This window comes from Protopterus annectens, chromosome 5.part0 (assembly GCF_019279795.1).
Source record: "Protopterus annectens isolate FY-2018-M chromosome 5.part0, PAN1.0, whole genome shotgun sequence".
Classification (NCBI taxonomy): Eukaryota; Metazoa; Chordata; order Ceratodontiformes; family Protopteridae; genus Protopterus; species Protopterus annectens.
In genome coordinates this window covers 529,644,746-529,672,618 of record NC_056735.1, presented here as the reverse complement: position 1 = coordinate 529,672,618, position 27,873 = coordinate 529,644,746, and positions in this window count along the sequence as shown.

Here is a 27,873-nt window from a genome sequence, read left to right as displayed (position 1 = left end):
CCTGCTCTCACCCCTCATAACCTACTCTTTACTCTACTACTCTTTCTCTTTATTCACTCTATACCCCAGGTAGCACTACTCTTGAGCTACCAGTATACTGATCTCACCCCTCATAACCTACTCTTTACACTACTACTTTTCTCTTCTGTCATAACCTACTCTTTACACTACTATTTTTCTCTTCTGTCACTCAAAATCCCAGGTAGCATTATTCATTGGCTACCAGCATACGAACTGACTCTCCTCAAAAAAAAAAAAAAATATATATATATATATATATATATATATATATCATAGCCCATATAACCTGTGTTTTTTAGCTCTCTCTACATGTTTAATCACATGCATTGTACAAAGTTTAACTCAAATGTAATGTATATCTATATCCACAGGACTCCATTGAAAACGGGTTCTTCAGGCCCAATGAACTATCCTGGTTAAACAAATGCAAATAAATAAATAAATAAATAATAAAAATAAAGCTCTTAGCATATGTATTTGGTAACACTGTGCAGGCCACGCCTAAATAGCCTTGCAAGTCTTGGTCAGACTACCATTTGGATAATAGTAACATTACACAGTAGGACTGGACACCCTTTGTAAGGGCCTTATAGTAGCTCACGGACAACAGAGGTATGACTGCTGAATCCTATACAATTGCACTTTATAAGCACTTACACGAGTGCATGGATCGTGCAATCCCTAACAGAACCAAGATGCTATCCTCCAAAAAAAAGCCAATCTGGTGGTCCCCTGCCATAAACAAACTCTACAACAGAAGAAATAAACTGTTTGCAAAAAAGAGTAAAATCCCATGATTGGAGGAACTCTGTGGTCAGCCTCAGTAAGAAGCTGAGATCTCTCATAAAATCCTCCAAAGCTAGTTACAAAACCTATGTTACAAAAGCTATGTTAAGAATCTCATTGGCAACACTCAGATCTGCTCTGAGTTACAGCACAATGGCACTAAATATACAGAACCAACTGATATTGCCAACATTCTGGCAGATAGGTTCAGTGCTAACTTTACCCCTCTCTCATCCCCTAAAGAGCCCATCTCTATACTGGAAGAATTCAAAGTTCCTGTAATCACGGCTTCACGGGTAAAAAACACACTCTCCAAAGCCAAGAACACAGCATCCATGGGACCTGACAACATCCCAGGCTGTGTTTTACATGAACTACAGAACAATCTGGCACTCCACCTAAGTATCATGTTCAATCATAGCCTCACCTCTGACTTTGTGCCCACTGAATGGCGCACAGCTACGGTTATCCCACTCCACAAAGGGGGAGCCACCACGGACCCTGGAAACTACTGCCCCATTAGCCTGACGAGCCTGGTCTGCAAGGCTATGGAATGTATCATCGTGGGACTTATAAACAATGACATTGGTAATCTCCAAACTCTGGGACCCTACCCAGTTTGGGTTTGTAAAACGCAGATCATGTCTCCTAAACCTGATAGATTTCTTTGAAGCAGTCACCAAAGCCGTAGATGGGGGTAAGGTGGTTCACACAGCCTATCTAGATCTTGCCAAAGCTTTGGACACCATCCTCCACTCTGGAATTATAGATAAACTCACTAAACTAGGTATAAATCCCTATCCTTATATAATGACTTCGTTTCCACATATGGTTAATATTGATGGAACTGAATAAACTTATAGTTATTAATGTCAAGTCTATGGATACATTTGATATGCTTTAGTTAGCAGAACTATATAAGCATTTCTATTAAGTATGTATATATTACAAATTTGTAAATTTATAAATGTTATAAATTATATATACAAACTAAGGTGATATTTGTATGCATATATTTTTTATTTATAGATTTATTATATTTTTTAATTGTGTATATAACAGCATAAATATGCTTCTTGTAACACAACTGTATACAACAGCTTGAGTTGTGATTTTATAAGTGCACTCAAATGGTTAATATTTTTACTGCCTAGTTTTAAAGGTTCTAGTGTGATTAAATGTTAATTAATTGATTAATGAGCAGACTTTCCCGCCTTGAGCGGTTGTGTATATAATCTTCACACAAGTTAAAATAATTCATCTGAAGAAGCGTGGATGGACCACGCGAAAGCGCTCATTTTTATTTCCAATAAACTGTTTGCTTCACCTTAAGGATCGTTTGTGGAATTTGTTCCTGTAATAGCAGCTTCTTGAATACTGGTTGTTTCATATGTGTCTTGGTACTATACTTTCTCTATACAGATATAAATCCCTATGTCACAAGATGGGTTTCCAACTGGCTCACTGACAAAACTCACACTGTGAAAGTAGCAGACTCTAAATCCAACTTCAGACCAGTGACAAGTGGAGTACCACAGGGTTCAGTTCTGGGTCCTCTCCTGTTTGGTATCTACTTCACTGAAGTACAGGCTAACACAGAAGGTCTTTGACTAATGAAGTTCGCAGATGACTGCAAACTAGTAGCCATAATCAAAACTTCTAACGATGTGGACATCCTACAAAAGGGCCTCACTGAGACAGATGCCTGGTGTCAAAGCGATGGCCTCAAGCTCAATGCCAAAAAGTGCATTGTCATCCCTTTTGGTAAAAACTCTATACCCATGAACTACCACATTTGCGGTAGTCTACTTAACACTGAAAGTGTGATAAGAGACCTTGGGACACAGGTGGACAGTAGTCTCTCCTTTGATAATCACATCACCACAGTAGTCAGGAAATCCTTCTATGTGGCAAACCTCATCACAAAAGGTTTCTCATCCAGGAAAAAAGAGGTCATTGTTCCCCTCTACTCATCACTCATTTGACCCATTATAGAATACAATGCCCCTTTTGGTATGTACCTCACAAGACATCTATAACAACTGGAAAGGCCACAGAAATACCTCACAAAGAGGATTACTGGCCTCAAACAGATGCCCTACGCAGACCATCTCAAAAAACTCCAGCTTTACTCTGTCGCATATCACCTACACAGAGGCAATCTCTGCCTAACATACAAAGCTATGTCAAACCCAGAGCTGTTGGACATGCACCACTTAAAGAAATCCCAGTCCCTCCGAGCTACACGCATTAGGGACCTAAACTTTGTCACCACAATAAACAGAACATGCTGGAGGGATAGATTCCTGTCCCAGAGACTTCCCATACTCTGGAACAAACTACCTATCTATATCAAACGAAGCTCCTCATTAGCACTCTTCAAGAAAAATCTTGATGATTGGATGGAAGATAGGAAATTCACCCCAGGGATCACTTCTGTGGCTCTGCTTGACAGGGGCACAGGAAAATAATTTTCTTGGGTGGCAAAAGCCAGGGTACCATTTGGCTAGGCTTATATAGGCCCTGGGGCCAATAGCCTAGTACCTACCTATGAACCTATAAGTAGGGGTTGGTGGCAGTGGAAACTACCTTATAGGCTGGGCAGAAGAGAGCATAGCTAGTAAACCTGTGCAAGCCTTCCCCAGGTGAGTGTGTGTGTGTGTGTGTGTGTGTGTGTGTGTGTGTGTATGTGTGTGTGTGTGTGTGTGTGTGTGTGTGTGTGTGTGTGTGTGTGTGTGTGTGTGTGTGTGTGTGTGTGTGTGTGTGTGTGCGCGCGTGTGTGTATAAACTAAATGTCAAAGTATGTGTGTGTGTCATCTAATTGGGCAGGGACACAAAGCACTGGCTGAACAGAGAGGGTGCTGGAGGTCTTGTCTTGTCCCCTCAGCTGAGATCTTAACCCTATAACTGTGCCAGTAGGGAGTCTTATTGGGGATCTGGAGAAAGAGGGAGAAACCAGCCCCAAACTGATTGTGATCTCTGTGTGCTCTTAAGTAAGTGTGTAGTTGTCATCCTCCCAGTGTGTATGTTCCCTAGCTGTTGCCAGTGGTGAGGATTGAGGCTCCTTGATTACTGGCCCAGTGCAGGGGTATCACAGGTGTCACTGGCCTGGTAATGAGCAAGACAGTTTTAGAAAATAATAATGCAGGTTATCTGATTGACATAGATCAAGAAACACCAAGTATAACTCACTGAAAGGTTTAATGGAAAGTCTAGTAAGGTAGAATGTTTGACTTATACCTGAAATTGCTGGATAAGTGCATAATTATATATTATTCTGGAAAAGCTACTCTGATGTTTCATTTGGTTATAGGACTATATGCATGTCTCTATGTATCTTCTGCTCTTCTGCATTGTCTACATACTTTTCTTTTTTTCTGTTGATTTTCACATGCCCTGCCAGCTAACTAGTGTGCCAGTGTTCTGCCCAGGCAAGAAAAGGAACCTGGAGCCACCATGGTTATTTATATTATTTTCTAAAGCTTGGGAGGCTATTACAGACAACAAACTTTTGCATCAAAGGATAATGGAGAGGCTTTCTAGCTGAAGGAGTGCATATTGTTGTTTTTAGATACAGTAAATGTTGTTACATTCAATATGCACTGCTAGTGTCATAGAATCATAGAATATAGAAGGCAGGAGGGCCAGGAGGCTATAACATCTTGCCAGGTGTAAATTTATGAATGCCCATCTATTTATCTAGCTCCCTTTTAAATTAAGGCAGACAATTGCACTGCTTAATTTTGCCAAGAAGTTTGTTTCAGAGAAGGGGTAGGTGCTGCATGACAAATCTATCTCTCCACCTTGCTTTATTTGTTTAAGTAGATTTAGGTCTCAGGTCCTAAATCTACTTAAATCAACTGATTTATGAAGGTATAAGAGGTCTGGTACTACTGAATCCATTATAGCCAGATAAGCAAGGCACATATTATCCTTAATAAATCCATAGAATAGTGATAGAACTTCCAGTCTTTCCTGGTAGCTCAGTTTTTTAAGCGCTTGCTCTTTTCTAGTTAGAAGCCCCTGTAATCTTTCTATTTGCTTGATTTGCATGATGAGATACATCCCAAATGGGGCATTGCATTCTGTGATATGCATAATACAAGGTGATAAGGACTTCTTTTGATCTTGCAGATATACCTTTTGCAATTAGTTACACAATGAAAAGGACTTCTAACCACCTTTGTAACATGATGGCCAAATGAAACAGAACTATCCAACCAAGTACCAAGATGTCTTACTATATTCTCCTTTTGAAGTGGGATGTTGTCTTTACTATAAGCTGGAGGGAGAAATTGTTTACTGAATGCAACAATACTGCACTTTTTGGCATTTAATTCCAGATTATTTTTAGTACACCAGTTAGAAACATATGTAAGCTCATGCTGAAGTGCCTGTGTGTCAGAAGGGGACTTGAGGACAATACCCAGTTTACGATCATCTGAAACTGCGTTAACCATAAATATTTGTTTGTATGTGGTAGCACCTTCCTCCAATACAAAGGAGTAAAAGTACCCTCCAGTTCCTTTCCACCCCATGAACACCCCAGTATCTCTACTTTAGGAACTTGCCACTTTTATCATCACTAACCCTTTTGAACTTTGAGTGCAGCTAGCTCCATCCTAGTCTCCTAGCCTCTCTGCTTGTCTGCCTTGGCCTTAAAGGAGCAGTCTTCATAGCTATCACTCTGCCACATAACTCCCACCCAATGAACAGTCATCAGTTCAAGTCCACATGGATGTGCTATATGACCAGAAGAGCCAATGTTCATCAAGCTGTCAGTAGCCTTGATGATGGGTAACCTTGATTCTGAATGGCTGGAGGTTAGTTCCCAATAAGTCAGTTTAGAAGCACCATCAGGCTGTGTATAAAGCCACTGCAAGGGGCATGATCTGTAATGAGGGTAAAGTTTCTTCTTAAAAGATAACATGCTACCATTTTGAGATCCCCTTTTGATCATTCCCTTTCAGTTGCTAAGTAGCACAGCTTAGCATTACTAAGCTTACAGCTAATGTTGCAAATGTGATCTTCTATATTTCATAGCAGAACTGCCCTGTTCCCTACTTCCAAGGAATAAGTAGCAACAATAAACTGTTTCAAGAAGTCTAAACATATTATAATAGCTTGCCCAATTCAGGAAAGCCTTAGTCTGTCTTTCTTTCCATGGATCAGGCTAATTTTGAACAGTATCTGCCATTTCAGCCTGAGGCTTTACTACTCCCCTGATTTTTACATAGGCAATTAATGGGCTTCCACAATGCCTATCTTGTACTTAGCTGTGATTACTGTTTCCCCACTTGATGGAGAGAGTCCAAACTGGCCTGTACCTTAGGGAGATGACTTTACTAGTGCTCAGGGAAAATGATGACTTCATCCAAAAAGGCTGATAAATATCTTATACGTGATCTAAATCCCTTGTCCATGAGACTCTGTTACATCCCTGGTGTAATATGGAAACCAGATGGCATGATTTAATCCATCTGGTATGAAAAGCATCATTTTCCTCTTTTCTTCTGTAACTCGGAGAATTTGTCAATACTTTTGGTCATGTCAAAACTAGAGAGAAACCTGTTCTTTCCTTACTTTTCCTCCAGTTCATCCAGCAAGGGCATAGGATATGAGTCAGATTTGAAGTTGTTTAGTTTTCTGAATTCATTGCAAATTATGATAAATCCTTCAGATTTGGGGACCATTACAGTGCTATTTCACTCAATATGTGATTCTTCTTTGCCACAAAACTTGAGCATTTTCTGTATTTTTTCTTTAGCTGATGGGTATCGGGATTATCATATCCAGTATGCTTTTAGAGTTGCCTTTACACTAAGTACAATTTCAGTGTTATTTTGGGTTAAATTGATCCTAATAAGCAACTCTGAAAATATATCATTATGCATCTATATTAATTGTTTAACCTCTTTACTTCTGAGATACTGATCATGTCTCACCTAGTTTGTCTTCCAGATATGTTGTAGTGGCTTTAACTATTTTTGGAAACATAGTTATTACAGATGCCTCAGTCTGTTTCCAAGATTTCAGAACATTTATGTGGTATATCTGAACTGATTGCTTTTTTCCAGGATGTATCACCTTAATTAATTTCACTTACCATTTCCATAAATTCAAAAGGTCCATGCCATATCATAAGGAGTTTGTTCTCTGAACTGGGCACCAATGCAAGTCCATTTTTTAAGAAATTTTTATACATTTAACATATATACAATATATGCAGAGAAAGGAAGCAATTCAATATCACATTTTATTACACAGTATTAGAAATGCATTAATTCCTCAGAGTAATCTAATATAATTGACACATTATCTTGGTGAAATATTTCAATAAAAACATTTCAAGATTATCCCCATGACTAGATGTTTTAGTACGATTTCTAGACCTTATTGGACTCAATTCTTTTTCTGTTTTACATAACATTGCTGTCAAACATAACAATTCTTTAAACATAGAAATTGAGTTTGATTTCCAATTTTTTGTAATAATGTTTTCTAGCTACTACAAGGAGATACCAAAACATTTTTTGTTGTTTGGCTTTTACGATAAAGGAAGATCTGCCTGTAAATCCTAGTATTTTATGACTTTCTGTCTCTCTGTAGGTAAAAAACTGTAGTCACTGAGTGTAGCAATTTCAATGCTCAGTTATACTTTTATCTTCTTTTCATGGACTACGATATCTAGTTTTCACAAATCTATTTTCTGAATGATTGGTAATGGGTGAGCCCATGTGATATAAACTTCATTATTTTCTGTAATGCGTGGCTCATGTTTCCAAGGATTCTCAGCTACTTCAATACTATAATGTTTGCACAAATCCCCAATGCAGCACGCTTGCCACATTATTCTGCCTTTCGGTATACAGTCCTTTTACCATTAGTATATCACACCCAGCAACAAGATGTGCAACTGTTCCCAACTCTGTTTTACAAAACCTGCATTTGTCTGTTTCTCCCACATGTTCAATGGAGTTTGTAAACTAACGTGTATGTAGTCCACTATTCTGGGCCGCCAATATTAACCTTTTTGTCTTTTGACTTAAATTCACCTCTCCTTAACCATTCCTGCATTCAGTCCTGATCAGCATGAGGTTGTTCCAAGAATTTTCTGTACTTTCAACTATATTTATGCATTTTCCACATTTTTTGCCTTCTAATCTGATCTGTTACCTTATATTCTTTCTTTTGTTTTTTGGCACATTCAGTTGCTGCCTGATTTTTATCTACTTCTGATATGATTTCCATTCCCACTTGACACCAATATGCTTCTGATAAACTAATCAGGAAAGTCAACTTCGACTTGTTCTCCTCATTTTTTAAAACTTTCACTATGTTTGGATCTTGTAAGGTAAGCAGATATGTATGCAGTCCTATGACTGCAGATATACACATCTAATCACTTTCGAGGAGGTCCATACCTCCTTTAGAAAGCGAAATATATAATTTTGGTATACACTGATTTTTATAAATCATTTGATAAGCATGAAGCATTTTTTTATTTTCCTGTCTGACCGATCCAGTACCTTTGGGGCCAGTCAGTCACTCCAAAACTGTAAGTTAGGACCAGAAGAGCAAACTGGTTTACAGCTTGGACTTTATTCCTAGATTTCAAAATTAATTTTAGTTTTCTAAAATATTCATTACTAAATTCTATTCACATTTATTCATGTTTTATTGTTGATCCTTCATCAATACCCAAATATTTATACAATTCCTCTTGCTCAAGTTTTTTTATATCACATTCCTGTCCCAGACTGATATTTTTTTATGCTGAAGCTTTTCTGCTTTAAAGGTTGCTTTTGCACATTTATCAAGACCAAATGACATTCTTATATCATCTGAGAAAGCTTCCATTATTTGTAGTTATGCTTTCAGTTCTGCATCTAATGAACACTACAGTTTTAAATCATCCACAAAATGAAGATGAAATGTCTTTACATTTTGTTGTTTTCTGGGAGCCAAACTGTAGCCATGACCTCATTTTTTAAGTAGACAGCTTACCGGGTTAAGGGCAAGACACAAGAGCATTGGTGACAAAGAATCAGCCTGTAATATCCCCCTTCGAATTTTTATCCTTGGAATAATAATTTGTCCTTTATCATGGCTTAACTGCAAAGTGGTTTGCCACTGTTTCCTGGTTGCTGAAATGTAATTGATCAGTATAGTGTGTATCTTATACATTTGTAAGAACTTTTTTACCCATGAATGTGGGATGCTATCAAATGTTTTTTTTGTAGTCTATCCATGCCATACTTAGATTCTTCCCCTTTTTACAGTTCTCCACTATGAATTTATTTAGCAACAAATGAGCCTTTGTTCCACATGGTGTTCTTTTGTCACCCTTTTGTTCTATTGCCATGACTAAGTTTTCTTCTAAATGGCTATGAACTCTATCAGCATCAGTTCCAGTGTGTAGTTTATACATCAGCAGAAGGCAAGTTATCGGTCTATAGTTTTTAGGATAGCTTGCAAGTTCGCTCTTAAGGAGGAGTATTGTTTTTCCTGTTGTTAACCAGGTTGGTGTCTGTTTGGGGTGTGCATGTAAATATTTCTTATGCATGGCTAAATCTTCATGTAAAGATGTTAATACTTTTATCCAGAAGTTAGCTACTGCATTTGGGCTGGGGATTTTCCATTTAGGAGCTTTTCTTAATTTTGTTTCAATTTCCCCAGCCATTACTTCATCTCATTTCATATCCTGTACATTTGAACTTCTTAATCTTTCATTTTCTTCTTCTCTCTGATCAGCATCGTTATGTTCCACAGGATCTTAATAGATATTTCTCTGAAATGTGTCTATTTCTTCATTTTTTGGGTGGTGTTTCTATTCCTTTTACCTTGTTTCCCAATTCTCTATAAAACTTTTTTGAGTCATCAATATATTGCTTATTTTGTACTTTTCCTTTATATTTATTTGCATATCTTCTAAGTTTTTCTGCCTGTGATATCTTTAGTATATTATTTGTAATGGATCCTGATCTGTTCTGATACTGTACATTGCTTTTATCACGTCTATCTTTCTGAGTATCATTGTTGATCTGTTCCCTCTTCTATATTCTTCTAACAGTGACACTTCTTGTCTTAATTCCTTTATAGTTTTCTCTATTCAGTACTTCCATGATGACATTTGATTTCTCCCCTTCATTTCCTTTACTGCTCTGTGTTTTTGTGGTAAGACTTAATCTGTTATTAATTTATTAATTTATCAGACTTCTAATATTTGAGGGCCTTTTGACTTTTTGTAATCTATTTCTTTCATTGATGTTAATTATGTCTATCCATCGCTATTAAATCAGAAAAGTCTTCTCTTAGATCATTTTCGTCTAAACTTAGGGTATATTTTTTGTTCTCCATTTCCTGTGGCCATTCTATAGACAGTTCCAGAGCATCATTCTGTGCCATATTCTCTTCAGTTTCATCCTGTGTCATCCATTGCTCTTTCATAAGGGAATTCACTGGTCTGCCACTCCACAACATTGACTGTATTTCCTGTTCCTTCCCTTGTTATGCAACTCCAACTGAACATTTATACTGGTTTCCTACTGAAAACTCTGAAGTATCTTCATATGGCAACTCATAATATGTTTCCCACTCCACTAATTTCTCCTTAATTTGGGGATTCATTATTCTATCCTGCTGTGGTGTTATCAGAGTTAGATTTTGGTACACTAAACCCTTCACTTTGCAGGCAATCCATAACCTCAGTTATATCTTTAACTTCTCCATTACTAATCCTCCTTTCTACTTTCCCTCTTTGTTGTTTTTTTTATTGTAAACTTTTCCATAATCCAGATGCCTTTGCCTGCATTTCTCTTCAAATATATTTGGTGCTGCTCTTTTTGTATTGATTAGTTTTGCTTTTTCCTTTACATAAATATTGTACCATATTAAATCTTTTTTCTTCCTATGTCCATATTTCTTCTTTAGATGTCTCCTGCTCCTCCTGTTTCTCCTTACTTTGGGACTCATTGTTCCATCATGTTGTGATATAACCTGTGTTAGACTTTCTACTCTAAATTCTTTACTTCACAGGTATTCCATAACTTAATCTTCTATTTTTTTAACTTCTTCTTTACTAATTTTCTGTTATACGTTCCCCTTTTGTGATCCTATTTTTTGTATTGTGAAATTTTCCATATCTGTGTGCCTTTTCCTGTATTTCTCTTTGAATATCTTTGGGGCTGCTTTTTTGTATTGATTAATTTGGCTTTCTCTTTTGCATAAGTATTGCACCATATCATATTTCTCTTTTGTCCCTATGTCCATATTTCTTTTTCATACCTTTCAAAAATCTCTAGATTTTATTTTTTATATTTTTGCACATCCTCAGTTCCTTCTTTCTCCTTTTTGGTCTATATAATGTTTTTTCATGAATCCACTGTATTAATGAATACAAATTTGCATTTGAAGCTTTTGACATTTTTATTTCTTGTGCAAGTATTTTTCTTTCATCTAATTTCTCTCTAAATCTTTCTGTATATCTTCTGTCCAGACATTTTTGCTTCTTGCATAATAGTAACAATACATAATTTCTTTCTCATCCTCAATAGTCCAATCTAACATTATTATGGCTCTGTTTTGGTCGATCAGTTTTTGTGATTTTTGTGAACTACTACTTCCTTCTACAACAGGTGGCCATTCACCCCCTGAGCCTGTCCTAACCCAATCATAGGGATGTTTCCTTGACTGAGAATTCAGTACTGTAATTTCTTTCTAGTCCTGGCACCAGTTTGCCTACCAGGATTGGGCACTTTTTTATCCAGGGACTTTATGTACCCAGTTGTCTTTTTTTAACCTGTTTCTGTCCATGATATATGCTATATTAAATACAGTCTATATATCAGTGTCATCTTGATGGAATTTTGTAAAAAACAGGGTCCACCTCATGAAGGTACTCATCAAGACTTGAGGATGAATTCAATTCCAGCAATATTACTCTCCTTTGCTTGCTGATTTTATCATCTCTCAATTTGGACCCTAATTTTATTATCTCTCCATTTGGACTCTTTTTATCATTTCTCCATTAGGACCCCTTTTATTATCTCTCCAACTTGAAGATGTTTGACTAACTGACTTAAGTAAAACAGCTTTATTTTTATTATCAATTGAGTAACTCAATGCACTATCAAAATAAATTCCAAAATTTTGAATCCACACTATTATTAACTATAATTAACTTATATAACGTGGACAGAGTTCTTTTGAAGGTCAATTTACCTTCAATGATAGTAACTATATATTCATATAATGGGGCACTGACATTCTGTTCTGCTTCATCCATATTACCTACAAATATGTTTACAATCTTTCCAATATATAATCTTAGCTGGTTAACAGAATCATCCAATTTATAATCTTTCATTAAACATTCTGGTGACATAGCTTTCCCTTTTTCAAAGCAACCAAACCATAACAATAGCCCATTAATTTTTAGCAAATTCATTTCAATGTTGTTCTGAGTTTCCACAAATCTAGAGGTGTATGCCATGGGAAAGCACAAATATTTCCATTTTAAAATTAATGAACTGTTTTAAGATTAATTTAATATATGAAGAGTATAAAGATTGAAGTACATTTCCTTGGGATGTATGTTTTATTAACCAAATGGATGGGCTGTTACATACTTCTAATTTATCATATTTGATAAATGTATAGGAATTTAGTATAATTTGTTCTTGAGAATGGTTTTCCATTGACTAGTATAAGTCTAGCTAAAGTATAATAGTATTAAAATTTGCAGCAATTGAATGTGAGTCTACATCAGAAAAGCTACAGAATAATATGATTTTTATAAGCAATCTGTGGCTTTTTAGAGTACCATAAGAATGAAATTCATATTTTTTCCATTTTCTTCAGTAGTGTTTTGTCAGTTATTAAAGTTATTAAATGAAGTATGTATATCACCTTATCTAATATAATAATTTTAATAAGAACTAAACTATCCTCTAAGGTAAAAAAAAATCCTTCTGTTTTTTAATAAGGAGTAACACTTCTTCCATTATTCCTTCAAAATTATGATTAATAATTGCATTCACATCTTGATAAACTTTAATTCTTAAATATTTTCATTACTGACCTTCCAAGTTATATTTATATTTGTCTTTTAACTATCTAGCATTAATTTAACATCACTTCTTCAGTCTTATTATAATTACATTTCAGCAAATATACTTCTTGATACTAATATTCTTATCTATTTCTTCAACTGAACAATTTAAATACCCTGTAGTTAGTAAAGCATCATCTGAAAGAAGTTGTATTTTAAATTGTCAATCCTTATTTATTGAAAAAATATCAGTTTTATCATTGCTACTTATACTATTAGCTAAGGGTTCAATAATTAATGCAAATAATGGAGGAGACAAGAAACATCCTTGTTTTGAACCTTTCTTTAAGATGAATCTTTGAAAGATATAAGATCCAATTTTAATATATCCTTTGGAATCTCTATACATTTTTATATTAAAATAAATTGTGTTGGAAATGCAAATGCTTCCAAAGTTTTAAATAAATAGTTCCAATCCACAGAGTCAAAATCTCTCTCAATATCTAAATAATTAGAGACAATTTTTGTTCATTCCATTTGCTAAATCTAAGATTGTTACTACCCTTTTAACATTATCATAAGTTAATCTACTGATGATAAATCCTGTTTGATCTTTATTAATTAATTTATCCATTATATCTCTTGATATTATAGAAAAAAATGGAAGCAAATATTTTATAATCTATATTTAATAATGAAAAGTGTCTATATGATGAAACTAACTTTTATTCTTTCCTTGTTTCAGCATAGTTGAAATTACACAAAATTTCCATGAGGGAGGAATTATGTTTTCACTCTGGATTATCCTAAAAACATTACTTAGTAATTCTAAAACATTTAATGGAAGCAGATTGTATAATTCCATAGTTAAACCATTTAACACTGGAGCTTTGTCATTTTTACCTTTTTATTAAAACTTCTTTAACTTATATTAAGGTAACAGGTTTATTAACTAGAGAAATGTACTGATCATTAAATTTATTAGTAACATTATTCTTTGAATACTTATCAATTTTGCAATAATCAGGTACTATTTTTATCTTTATTAAGATCCTGGTAGAATGTTTTAAAAATATTAAACATTTCTTCTATGTCTGAAGTAGACTTAGTGTGAAGATTTCAGATATTATTGATATATGCCTTTTTGCTTAACATCTTACTTCTATTAGCTAATCTGTGAATATTTTTTGGAGTCATTGCATAACTTTACGATTTTAATTTTTCTAGAGTTATCTCAACTTTATGTGTTAAAATCTATTGATATTCGTTCATTAGTTTTTAAAAGACTTCAGCATCGTCTAATTTCTTTGTTTGTTGTTCAAACATCACATTTTATATATATATATATATATATATATATATATATATATATATATATATAGGTCTACCTGAAAATGCCGAAATCGCAGATCGCCGACAATGAGAACACCGACACCGGAAGATTGACAACGGAGAAGACCGACAGTTGAGAATCCCAATGCTGAGAACACCAACATGTTAAGGTAAGTGTGTGATAGGGACAGACATTAGGGTCAGGGTGTGGGTAAGGCAAGTGTGTGATAGTGATGGACGTTAGGGTAGGGTGCGGGTCAGATAAGTGTGCAATAGTGATAGAGTTTAGGTTTAGGGGTGGGTTAAGTGAGTTAGGGTTAGGGTCCGGGTTAGGTAAGTGTGCGATAGTGACGGACTTGAGGGTTAGGGGCAGATTAAGTGAGTTAGGGTGCGGATAAGGTAACTGTGCGATATTGACGGACCTTAGGGTTAGAGTTAAGGTTAGTGCATAGATAGTTGTGTATGTAAGGTTTAGTGTAGGTTTGTAAGGTTTTTGGTGTGCTTGTGTTGTGTGTGTGTTTTTCAGGAAAGGTATTTGTTTTGTTGATTGTCAGGATTTTGGTTTGTCAGGCATGTGAAGTTTCGTGTTTTTGAACTTTTATTTTCATTTTTTCCATGTCGGTTATTTCGTTGTCGGTGTTTTGGCGTGTCAGTGTTATCAGGTAGACCCATATATATATATATATATATATATATATATATATATATATATATATATATATCATCTTGTATTTCTAATAACTCTTTATCCCACTTTTTCATTTTATTACTAGACCATCTTCTCAGTCTATCCTTAATATGCATTTTTAAGGAATCCCATATTATAACTTTGCTAACTTGGCCATCACCATTCAGTGATAAAAAGCGCTCAATTTGTTCCTTAAGGTAAATCTTAAATTCTTTTAGTTTCATCGTGTGCACTGGAATTCTGTGAATAATCTGAAATTTCCTTAAATCCATTCATATGTTAATACTTAGTGCACTATGATCAGATAAAGGACAAGGAATAGTTTTAAAATAATTTACATTATTAAGCAAATCTGCAGAGGCATACATCCTGTCAATTCTAGTTTGCATCCCATAGGCATAAGAGTAATGGTGAAAAATAATCACCAATTAACAAAAATTATGACTTATCCTCTGATTTTACTTTTAAATCAACTAAATTATTACTACTAATCCATTGGTTTAGTGTTTTAGCTGATGCTAGAATTGTATCTTGCTTCTGTTGGCTTGTATCTTCCTCAGCAGATATACAGTTAAAATCTCCAGCTAAAATTAAACTACCCTTTCAATGATTTTGTATTAAGTTTAAGTAATTCTTAACCACTCTTGGCCTATTCCAGGGATCCAATAAAAATTACCTAGTATATAGAGTTTGCTATTATATTAAATTACATCAAATATATACATTCCTTGGGGATCATTAACAGATTCCATGACCCTGCGCATTATAGTAGAGTTTCTCCAAAATATGGCAGCTCCTCTCCTGGTTTGTTAAAAGAAGCAGATGATAACATTTCATAGCCTATATTGTTTAGCTATCTTATATGTTTAGCTATCAAGTGAGTATGTTGCAAAAATATGATGTCTCCTATATTTAATTTTAAATGATTCATTAATCTTTTCCTTTTTGCCATTGTTTAATCCATTTACATTAATAGACAATAGATTACAACTATCCATACTGCGTATTTGAGAAAACTTGTTTTATCAAGAGATAATATGATACATCTATCCACCATGTTAAGGTTGTTATTTATATAAAACTCTAATGTATACCTCCAACACTATCTTAAATTTCCATATATTTCTTTTAATCCTTCCTTTCTACAAACTAAACTAATAAAACTCCTACGTAACAAGAACAAAAACACATCTACAAGTGTACCTATATATATTACTAATAAAACACAACCCACCATGGCTACCAAAGCTCCTAGTTGCCTGTCAAATAGACAAAATACTAGACTATCTTTCTGGCAACCAAATCACAAAATTTCATGTAGAATTATTGAAAAACTTCAGTGACTTACTATTAATATAAAATTGTATATACGTTAAAAAGATAAAAAGACAACTAACTTAGATATTATGACATTTAAAACATTTTTTCTCATTATAACTTAAAAGTCTAATAATCCACTTCAATTAATCGCAAATAATAAATAATCTGGCAAATAATGTCTTACATATCTATTTAATAGCAATATAATTATAAATTAAATATTTCAAAATTATTTACTCAGTTAACATTGTTGTAACTAAATCTTTAAGTATACAAGTTGAACGGAGTGAAACATGAAAAGATAAAGTTATCTGTAAACTTTAAAGGTGACAAGTAATCTTACCTTTCTAGACTATTATACATTAAGAAAGTTAATGCATATATACATTTATCACACTGAAAAATATACAGATATTTAATAACTTTATCAAAAGCTCTGAATTAGTTTTAAAAGTATGTGTCTATACCTTAAATTTGTACATGACCCTTAATATGATAAATCTAAAATTCCTTTAATTCATTAATATTAATTCAAAAAAATGTGCATTGCTAGGTTTGAAGGAATTATCCTGCTTCTCAGAAGAGTCAAAGAACATTTGCAGCCTACAGTGTATTTAGAAGTTTCATAATGCATATTTCAAACCACATTCCCCTCTCCCAGTTTCAAATATTTTGGAAAATCTACTCTACTTTCTATCAGAAATGAAAGAACTGACTTAGTAATAAAACACTCAAATTTCAGTTTTGACTTGTAAAATGAGTTATCTCAGATAATCTTAGTGATGGCGTACCATATTTAGAAAGCTACAGGGTTAATGTAACCATATTTTAGATTTCATTTTTCAGGATCTTTTTGAATATATTTTATGTAATTTTCTAAGAAAATTATGTGAGATTTTATACTTTTGTTTTTCTCTTACGTGCAGGTATATGTAATGTATGTATTTCTTATATGCAGTTTACTATTCCAATATATAATTTTCTGTTGTATTTGTTCACTGATATTCTACCTTATCTTATATAGTCTGTATTTCTAAAATCTCTCATCAATGAGCTATTTAATTATCAGTTCTCACTTCCTTTCAGTGAGATCATAAGGTAACATTATCAGAAATTGCAGCATGTGTATATACCTTTTTATTTACTAATATTCCATGAAAGATTATTCTTCTCTTGTACATTTGCATATTAGTCGTAGAATGTTTACTCTTTTTATTAAATCTAATATTATAAACAATTTTGACTATAAATAAATGAATTCTTCTCTGTCTAATGTAAGTGTGTGTTTTTATTAATTATGTGCTGTTGTACTGGTCTAAGTTTCAAATCCCAACACTAATAATTAATTACATGTGAAAATGACTATTAATTATATACAGTAGCTGCTAATCTCATCTCCAAGTTTCTCATATTACTAAATTATGATAAACTATCTTAATCAGTGATAAATATCTAGTTTTACTCCTTCCCATTAATATATACAGATGGGGTTCATTACACTGCAGCATAAGCTATTATCATTCAGTAAAGTGCAAGCAGATGATATGTCACAGATAGCACAATATATAATATTACCATAGATTTTATGTTTCCAATCATTCACTTCTAAATAAATATTTAAAAAAATAAATAAATAGTATTTTGAGCAGATTTTTCACATATATATTTGAACATTTATGCATTTAAAAAGAAGTTCAATTGTCTTCTCTTCATCATCATGGCCACAGTTCAGCCACTTCCTGCTTTCACAAACATCAGTGCTGAACGTTGAACTCTTCTAGGACCCAGATTTTCATCAAAACAGCTCATGAGGCAAGCAGAAAGCAAAGCAAGTAAGAATCAAGTAGTTTCATGAAACTAAATCATTCCTTTGATCTCAAGCTTGTTTTTAACTGCTAATTGCTTCATAAACCTGTGAAAGAAACATGTTAGAAAAGAACAAATAAAACACAGTTGCCAACACTTTAACCCTCCTAATTAGTATATTACTTAAATCTGACATTCATTTAACCATGTAATGGACATACTGAGTAAAACAAATAAGATTTTTATCTTATATAAGTTTAATGTTACCAATTCTACCAATTATAATGCAATGTCATTCTCGTACAAGAAGTATATCTTTAACATTTAATGTCACCCAGAATTATGCCTCAGTACAAACAGAAAATGACTGACTTAAACAATTGGCTTAGTTTCTGGTGACATTCCAAGGGGATCCAGTACCTGACAGCCTAGGAGTACATGCTTGACAGACCAATGATGCTTTGCCAGAGATGGGCTTCATCTGTCTCCCCTGGGTTTCAGGCTTCTAGCAAAGGCTCTTGCCTCCCCATAGTGCCTTTTTTAGGCAAAGTCATGAGGACAAAATTACCAACGTGAAGAATTTTTCTAAATGAAATTTAAAGGTCATGCTGCTAAATGCTAGGAATCTTAACATGAAACTGCACTCATTGCAAGCATTCCCCACCCTGGAAGATGCTGACATTTGTGCAGTCACTGAAACCTGCTTCAAAGCTGTGGAGAGCTCCCCAGCCTTACCAGGTTATTTGTCCTACCATAATTTCAGACCCCAAACAGAAGGCTACAAAGTCAAAGAAGATGGAGTTTCAATATTTATCAAAGACATACACACCTCCAGGCTGGTCAAACAGTATGACACACAGGAGACACTCTAGGTACAGTTAACTATTGACAAAAGACCTGTTCTAATCATAGCTAACTACAGACCCTCACCCATGACTCAGGATGCCCACTCCACCTATCTGGACTTACTTGAATGCATCAAGATTCAACCCTCTACCCTGATCCTGGGTGACTTTAACTACCCAACCATAGAGTGGAAGACCTATTCTAGCTCAAACACGAATGCCCAGAGATTCCTCAACTTCATCAATGCCAATACATTCGATCAGCTGGTCAACACTCCCACAAGAGATGAACATATCCTGGACCTGGTATTAACCAACATGAGTAGCCACTGTAGCACCCCTACAGTGTCACCCTTCTTGGTAAAATCTAACCATAAAGCAATCACTTTCAAACTCACCATCTCCCCTGACCCCTCCCCTTGCCAGGGTCGAACAAAAAATTTTTCCAAAGCTGACTACAACTTCCTGACAGTTGATATAAGCAGCTTCACAACCATCTCTTCAATTGAATCAAGCACTAATGTCCAAGCCTACAACAAAAAACTATATGAGCACTTATATAGCTGTATGGACTCAGCAATACCTGACAGGACCAAATCATCTTCCTCAAGGAAGAGTAATCCTGTCTGGTGGACAGCAGCAATAAACAGACTCTATAATAAAAGGAAAAAAATTGCTCTCCTGGACCAAGAAGGAATAGATTCCAAGTTGGAAGCAACCTCTCCTTTGTCTGAACAGCAAATAAGGTCACTGATGAACTCTTCTAAAGCTAACTTCAAGTCCAAATTGACACATCCACTAAGGACAATCACAAGGTCTTCTTCACACACATCTGCAGTCTCAAAGGTAACTCCCAAATCTGCTCTGAATTGGTGGTCAAGAATATCACATATACAAATACCATAAATATAGCCAACCTGTCCCCCAATCAGTAAACCAGGACACCCCAGCACCTACCCCCTCTCCTCTTCACCAGGGAGTAGGTTATTAATGCCCTCTCAAAGCCATAAAAATACAGTCTCCATGAGACCCGACAACATCCCTGGCTGTGTCCTACATGAACTCAGGCAAGAGCTCTCAGCACCACTAGGCACCCTATTCAGCCAAAGCCTGTGCACCGGCTTCATTCCTACAGAATGGAGGATAGCCACTGTCATCCCTCTGCACAAATGTGGAGTGCCCACCAACCCAGGCAATTATAGGCCCATCAGCCTAACTAACCTGATCTGCAAGGTCATGCAACCCATTATCATGGACCTAATAAACAAGGACATTGGCAATCTCCAAATGCTTGATCCCACACAGTTTGGTTTTGTCAAAGAGAGATTATGCCTGTTAAACTTAATTGTCTTCTTCAAAACAGTCACCAAAGCCATGGATGATGGCAAAATGTGCACACCGCCTACCTTGACCTAGCCAAAGCCTTCAACACTATTCTCCACTCGGGCATAATAGATAAACTCTCCCAGCTAGGCATCAACCCATATGTTACCAGATGGGTAGCTAACTGGCTCATTGATAGAATCTACTCAGTCAAAATAGGGGAAGCTACCTCTAGTAGTAGACCAGTAACAAGCTGAGTACCCCAAGGATTGGACTTAGGGCTTCTACTGTTTGGGATATACTTTTCTGAGGTGCAAGCCAAAAACAGTGGTCTGTGGCTGACCAAGTTTGCAGATGACTGCAAGTTGGGCACTGTCATAAATTCCCCTAGTAATGTGAACATCCTCCAAGAGGGCCTTAATCAAACTAATGACTGGTTCATAGGTTGATACTAGGCTATCTGCCCTAGGGCATTTATAAGCCTAGCCAGAGTATGTTTGGCTTTCGCCACTCTTTTAGATTAGTTGACTGTGCGTCTGTATAGTAGATCAAAAAAGGTAGCCCTTTTAAGGTTTGTTTACTGTACCTCTGTCAAGCAGTGACACAGAAGAGATCCCAGGGGTAAACTTACGATCTCCCATCCATTCATCAAGATTTCTCTTGAAGAGGGTCAGTGAGGGGCTCTGCCTGACATGGATTGGGATTTTGTTCCAGAGTGAGGGGAGCCTCTGGGATATGAATCTGTCCCTCCAGCATGTCCTATTTATTTCTGTGCTGAGGTTCAGGTCCCTGGAGTGTGTAGCTCTAAGGAATTTAGATTTCCTGAGGTGAAGCATGTCCATTAATTCTGGGTTGGACATGGCTTTATACGTCGGACACAGATCACCACTGAGTAGGCGGTACACAACTGAGTAGAGCTGGAGTTTCTTTAGCCGAACTGCAAAGGGCATCTGTTTGAGCCCCTTGATCCTCCTGGTGAGATACTTTTGGGGTCTTTCCAGTTGCTGAAGGTGTTGGGTAAGGTACATCCCAAACGGGGCATTGTACTCAATTATGGGCCTGATAAGTGATGAGTAGAGGGGCACAATGACCTCTCTTGATCTAGATGTGAACCCTTTCATGATAAGGTGGGCTATATAGAAGGTCTTTCTAACCACTTTGGCAATGTGATTGTCAAAGGAGAGATTGCTATCTACTTAGGTCCCCAAGTCCCTAATTACTTCTTCTGTACTTAATGGATTACCACCAATGTGGTAATTTGTGGGCACTTTGTTTTTTCCAAAGGGGATGACTATGCACTTTTTGGCATTTAGCTTTAGGCCATGGCTCTGGCACCAGTTATCCGTCTCTGTGAGACCCTTTTGGAGGATGCTTGTGTCAGTTGGAGAGTCAATTATAGCACCCAGTTTGCAGTCATCTGCGAACTTGGTCAGCCATAGTCCACCCGTGTTAGCCTGTACCTCAGAGAAATATATACTGAACAAGAGAGGTCCCAGGACTGAGCCTTGTGGGGCACCACTTGTAACTGGTTTAGAGTCTGACATGGCACCTGCTATTCTGACCATGTGGGTTCTATCCCTGAGCCAGTTTGCAACTCATCTTGTGACATAGGGGTTGATATTTAAGCTGGTGAGCTTACTTATGATGCCCGAGTGGGGTATTGTGTCAAAGGCCTTTGCGAGGTCCAGGTAGGCTGTGTGGACTACCTTCCCTTCATCTATGGCTTTGGTAACTGTTTCAAAGAAGTCGACCAGGTTCAAGAGGCAAGATCTGCCCTTAACAAAGCCGAATTGGGTAGGATCCAGTGTCTGGAGGTTCCCAATGTCTTTGTTTATGATTTCCATGATGATACTTTCCATAGCTTTGCAGACCAGGCTAGTCAGGCTTATAGGGCGATAGTTTCCAGGGTCTGTTGTGGCACCACCTTTGTGGAGTGGGACCAATGTTGCTGTACGCCATTCCTTGGGAACATATTCTGTAGTAAGGCTGAGATTGAACAGTGACTTTATATGAGGGTTTAGTTCTTCTTGGAGCTCGTGTAAGACGCAGCCCGGGACACCATCTGGTCCCATTGATGCTGTGTTTTTAGCTTTGGAGAGGGCAGCTCTCACCTGTGCATTTGTGATCTCAGGAAGGCTACACTCTGTTGGGATAGACATTTGCTCTTTTGGGGGGAAGGGGGGGAGAAGTTTGCACTGAACCTTTCTGCCAGGATGTTGACAATGTCTGTCGGTTCAGTGAATTTTTTGTCACTTTGCACTAACTGAGAGCATATCTGGGAGTTACCTCCCAGGTTTCTGACATAACTAAAGAAGGCCTTGTGATTATCTTTAGTGTCTTGTGCAATTTTTCTTTCAAAGCTGGCCTTAGAAGATTTTATGAGGGATCGTAGTTTCTTGCTAGTACTGATCAGTGACGCCTTCTCTTTTTGGGATTTTGCTCTGTCATGTAGTAGCTTTCTCCTTCTGTTGTATAGCTTATTTATGGCCAGGGTCCACCAGACAGGTCTCCTGCCTTTGGAGGAGTGAGTCTTGGTTTTGGGGATAGCATGCTCCATGCATTCCTGTAGGAGTCCATAGAATGCTTTTGTAAAGAATTCTGCATTTTGGGCCGTATTGTCCACTGGCCCGGGGGCTTTGAAGGATTCCACCTCAGTTTTGAGAAGTGTGAAGTTTGCTTTTGAGAAGTTCTTCACCGTGGTTTCCTTGGCTAGAGGTGGGGACGGAATATGGATGTCCAGTGAAATTTGTTTATGGTCTGATCTTACCAATGAGGGGTATACCTCTGGTGTGGAACATAGAGACCCCATGTTGGTGATGACCAGATCCAGTATGTTTTCCCCTCTTGTGGGAGTGGTGACCAGTTGTTCCATAGCATTTGAGTTTATAAATTTTAGGAACCATTGGGTGAAGGTGTTTGGGCTTGAGGAGTTTTCCCAATCGATGTTTGGGTAGTTGAAGTCACCCAATATAATAGTGTTTGGAGAGACCTTCATATTCTCCATTGTTCTCAGGAAAGCCGAGTGAGGTTCCTGTGTTTGGGAGGGTGGTCTGTAGCAGGCTACAAACTGAAAGGCAGGTTTGCCCACTGTTAGTTACACATGGATGGTCTCCGAAGCTTCGTGCAGTGCCACTAGCCTGGAGGTGTGGGTATCTTTGATAAATATGGATACTCCCCCTCCTTTTGTGGTTCGGTCCGAGTTTTGGGGCCGGAAAGCATGGTATGAAGTACAGCCTGGTAGTGCTGGGGTGCTCTTGGGAGCCTTGAACCAGGTTTCTGTTACTGCACAGATATCGATATTCTCTATACTGAGGAGAGTCTCGAGTGCATGCATCTTGAGGTTTAGACTTCTGGCATTGAGCAGCATTACCCTTAGTTTTTTTTTCTTTGTGTTGTCTATGGGGGTGGGTTTGTCTTTTGAGCCTTGCCTAAAAAAGGCACTATGGGGGAGGCAAGAGCCTTAGCCAGTATTCAAAAACCCAGGGGTGACAGGTGCAAGCCATCCCTAGCGAAGCAACTTGGCTTGTCGAGCATGTCATCCCAGGCTGACAGACACTGGATCCCCTTTGAATGACACCAATACTTTAGCCAATTGTTAAAATTGATAATTTTGTCTTTATACTGTGGCATCATTCTTGGTGAGGGTAAGACGCTACTCAAGGTCAGGGTCATACCGGCCTGGGCTACATGATCAAAGAGCTCCTGTATGTCTTTTTTCATGTAGTCCAGGGAGGTACGTCTCAGGTCATTCACACCAGCATGGACAATGATGGAGTCATACTTGTACTTGCTTTGGAGTGACCCGAGTGCTTGTGTTATGTGGCGGATCCTGGCACCCGACAGGCAGCTTACAGTGACCTACTCCTTGTTCAGCCTGGTGAGTGGGGCGTCAGTGTGTCTGACAATAGAGTCACCTATTACAAGTGTATTAGGTGTGTTGTTTAGCCTTAAGGGCTGTGACTGTGTGGCACACTGACTTTGTGAGCTATGTGCTACGTGGATATTGTTTTCTGGTATGTGTTGCTTGGATGTCTGCTTTGGAGGTCTCTGCTGCTTAGATGGATTTTTATTTAGAGCCTCTGAGTATGTTTTTGTGTGTTTATGTGTTTGGTTTGCTGATGCGATAGGTCTATGTGAGACTGGATTTGTGGTGTTTGTGGTTACCTTCTCCTCCTGACAGGCTGTGCCAGTACTGGGTTGAGAGAGCTTAGTCTCCAGTTTGGCTATATAGTTGCATCTCTCACATAGGTTCATAGGTTCATAGGTTCATACTAGGCTATCTGCCCTAGGGCATTTATTAGCCTAGCCAGAGTGTGTTTGGCTTTCGCCACCCATTTTAAATTAATTTTGCTATGCCTTTTTTTGAGGTTAGTATACTGTGCCTCTGTCTAACAGTGACACAGAAGTGATAGCCGGGGTAAACCTACGATCTCCCATCCACTCATCAAGATTCATCTTGAAGAGAGTCAATGTGGGATTCTGCCTAACCTGGACTGGGATTTTATTCCAGAGTGAAGGGAGCCTCTGGGTTATGAATCTGTCCCTCCAGCATGTCCTATTTATTTCAGTGCTGAGGTTCAAGTCTCTCGAGCGTGTAGCTCGATGGGATTTGGATTTTCTGAGGTGCAGCATGTCCATTAATTCCGGGTTGGACATGGCTTTATACGTCAGGCACAGATCGCCTCTGAGCAGGTGGTATGCCACTGAGTAGAGCTGGAGTTTCTTTAACCGGGCAGCATATGGCATCTGTTTGAGCCCTTTGATCCTCTTGGTGAGGTACTTTTAAGGTCTTTCCAGTTGCTGAAGGTGTCTGGTAAGGTACATCCCAAAAGGGGCATTGTACTCAATTATGGGCCTGATGAGGGATGAGTAAAGAGGCACGATGACCTCCCCTGATCTAGATGTGAATCCCTTCATGATTAGGTGGGCTATATAAAATGTTTTTCTAACCACTTTGGCCATGTGGTTGTCAAATGAGAGATTGCTATCAACTTGGGTCCCCAGCTCCCTAATGACTTCTTCTGTACTTAATGGATTACCACCTATGTGGTAATTTGTGGGCACTTTGTTTTTGCCAAAGGGGATGACTATACACTTTTTGGCGTTTAGCTTGAGGCCATGGCTCTGGCACCAGTTGTCTGTTTCTATGAGGCCCTTTTGGAGGATGCTTGTGTCAGCTGGAGAGTCGATTATGGCGCCCAGTTTGCAGTCATCTGCGAACTTGGTCAGCCGCAGTCCTTCCATGTTGGCCTGTACCACCGAGAAATATATACCGAACAAGAGAGGTCCCAGGACTGTGCCTTGTGGGACGCCACTTGTAACTGGTTTGGAGTCTGACATGGCTCCAGCAATTCTAACCATGTGGGTTCTGTCCTTGAGCCAGTTTGCAACCCATCTAGTGATATAGGGGTTTATATTTAAGCTGGTGAGCTTATCTATAATGCCCGAGTGGGGTATTGTATCGAAGGCTTTTGCGAGGTCCAGGTAGGCTGTGTGGACCACCTTTCCCCTCGCCAATGGCCTTGGTGACTGTTTCAAAGAAATCGACCAGGTTTAAGAGGCAGGATCTGCCCTTAACAAAGCCAAACTGGGTAGGATCCAGTGTCTGTAGGTCCCCAATATCTTTATTTATGAGGACCATGATGATCCTTTCCATAGCTTTGCAGACCAAGCTAGTCAGGCTTATGGGGCGATAGTTTCCAGGATCCGTTGAGGCACCACCTTTGTGGAGAGGGACCACTGTTGCTGTACGCCACTCTTTGGGTACATATCCTGTAGTAAGTCTAAGATTGAACAGTAGTTTTATGTTTGGGTTTAGCTCTTCTTGGAGTTCATGTAGGACGCAGCCCGGGACACCATCTGGTCCCATTGATGCTGTGTTTTTTGCTTTGGAGAGGGCAGCTCTTACCTGAGCATCTGAGATGTCAGGGGGGCAGCACTCTGTTGGGATAGATATTTGCCCTTTTGGTGGGGGGGGGGAGAAGTTTGCACTGAACCTGTCAGCTAGGATGTTGGCAATGTCTGTGGGCTCAGTGTATTTTTTGTCATTTTGGACTAATTCTGAGAATATCTGGGAATTCCCACCCAGGTTCCTAACATAACTAAAGAAAGCCTTGTGATTATCCTTAGTGTCCTGTGCAATTTTTCTCTCAAAGCTGGCCTTAGACGATTTTATGAGTGCCCGTAGCTTTTTGCTAATACTGATCAGAGATGCCTTCCTTTTGGGATTTTGCTCTATCATGTAGTAGCTTCCTCCTTCTATTGTATAGTTTGTTTATGGCTGGGGTCCACCAGACAGGACGTCTGCCTTTGGAGGATTGGGTCTTGGTTTTATTTGGGATTGCATGATCCATGCATTCCTGAAGGTGTTCATAGAATGCATTTATAAAGGATTCTGCGGTCTGGGCTGTATTTTCCACAGGCCCGGGGGCTTTGAAGGATTTCGCCTCGGTTTTGAGGCGTGTGAAATTTGCTTTAGAGAAGTTTTTCACTGTGTTTTTCTGGGCATGGGGTGGGGTCGGGATGTGAATATCCAGTGAGATTAGTTTATGGTCTGATCTTACCAGTGAGGGATACACTTCTGGTCTGGAGCATAGTGTCCCCATGTTGGTGATGATCAGGTCCAGTATGTTTTCCCCTCTTGTGGTAGTAGTAACAAGTTGTTCCATAGCATTTGAGTTTATAAATTCTAGGAACCTTTGGGCTAGGGTGTTGGAGCTAGAGTAATGCTCCCAGTCTATGTTTGGGTAGTTGAAGTCGCCCAATATAATGGTGTTTGGAGAGACCTTCATATTTTCCAGTATTCTCAGGAAGGCCAAGTGGGGTTCCTGTGTTTGGGAGGGTGGTCTGTAGCAGGCTATAAAGTGGAAGGCAGTTTTACCCACAGTTAGTTGCACATGGATAGTCTCTGATGCTTCGTGCTGTGCCACCAACCTGGAGGTGTGGGTATCTTTGACGAATATTGATACTCCCCCTCCTTTTGTGGTTCGGTCCAAGTTTTTTGAGCTTGTTGGGAGGAGAAGAGGGTGGTCTGTATACATAAGGCAGTTGTAACATTGCCTCAAGATTCCCAGATTCACCAGTTGGACTGGAGAGTAAACTCGAAACTGACCTTTGGACATGCCTGAATAATATAGGGAACTACTTATTGACTGATCAGAAAGAACCAATAGGGAGCAAGTGCTTTGAAGGAGTATAAGAGAATGTAGTGCTTTAGTTTGTGTTTACCTATGAGATTACTTATACAAGCAAGTGCAGGGCTTTAGAATGAGAATAGAGTGCTTAATTTGAGATTCAGAGCAGTTCTAAGGGAAAAAGTGAAGAGTACACATTGAGGAGCCAGGAATAGTTTAAGTGGCGCTGCCCGATGCTGCTCTGTGCGCAAGACTGCGCTAAAAGAGGGTTGCAGGGTTTTAAGAAATAGAGATCAAGGAGTTTAGAATTGACCCAAAATGGCCAATAAAACTACAGCTTCTAGGCAGTAACCACTCCTACAGGGACAGGCAGTCTGTTCAGTGTTAACCACTGCCACTGGTGAACACAGAGACTTCCTTTTAGTCCAAGTCAGAAGCATGTCCATGCCAGAAGCATGGCTTCAAAATGAATGCCAAGAAATGCATCATTATCCTCTATGGGGAAAATGGTGTCCCCAGTAATTATCACATTAATAACAACATACTAAGCACACAATCAGTCGTGAT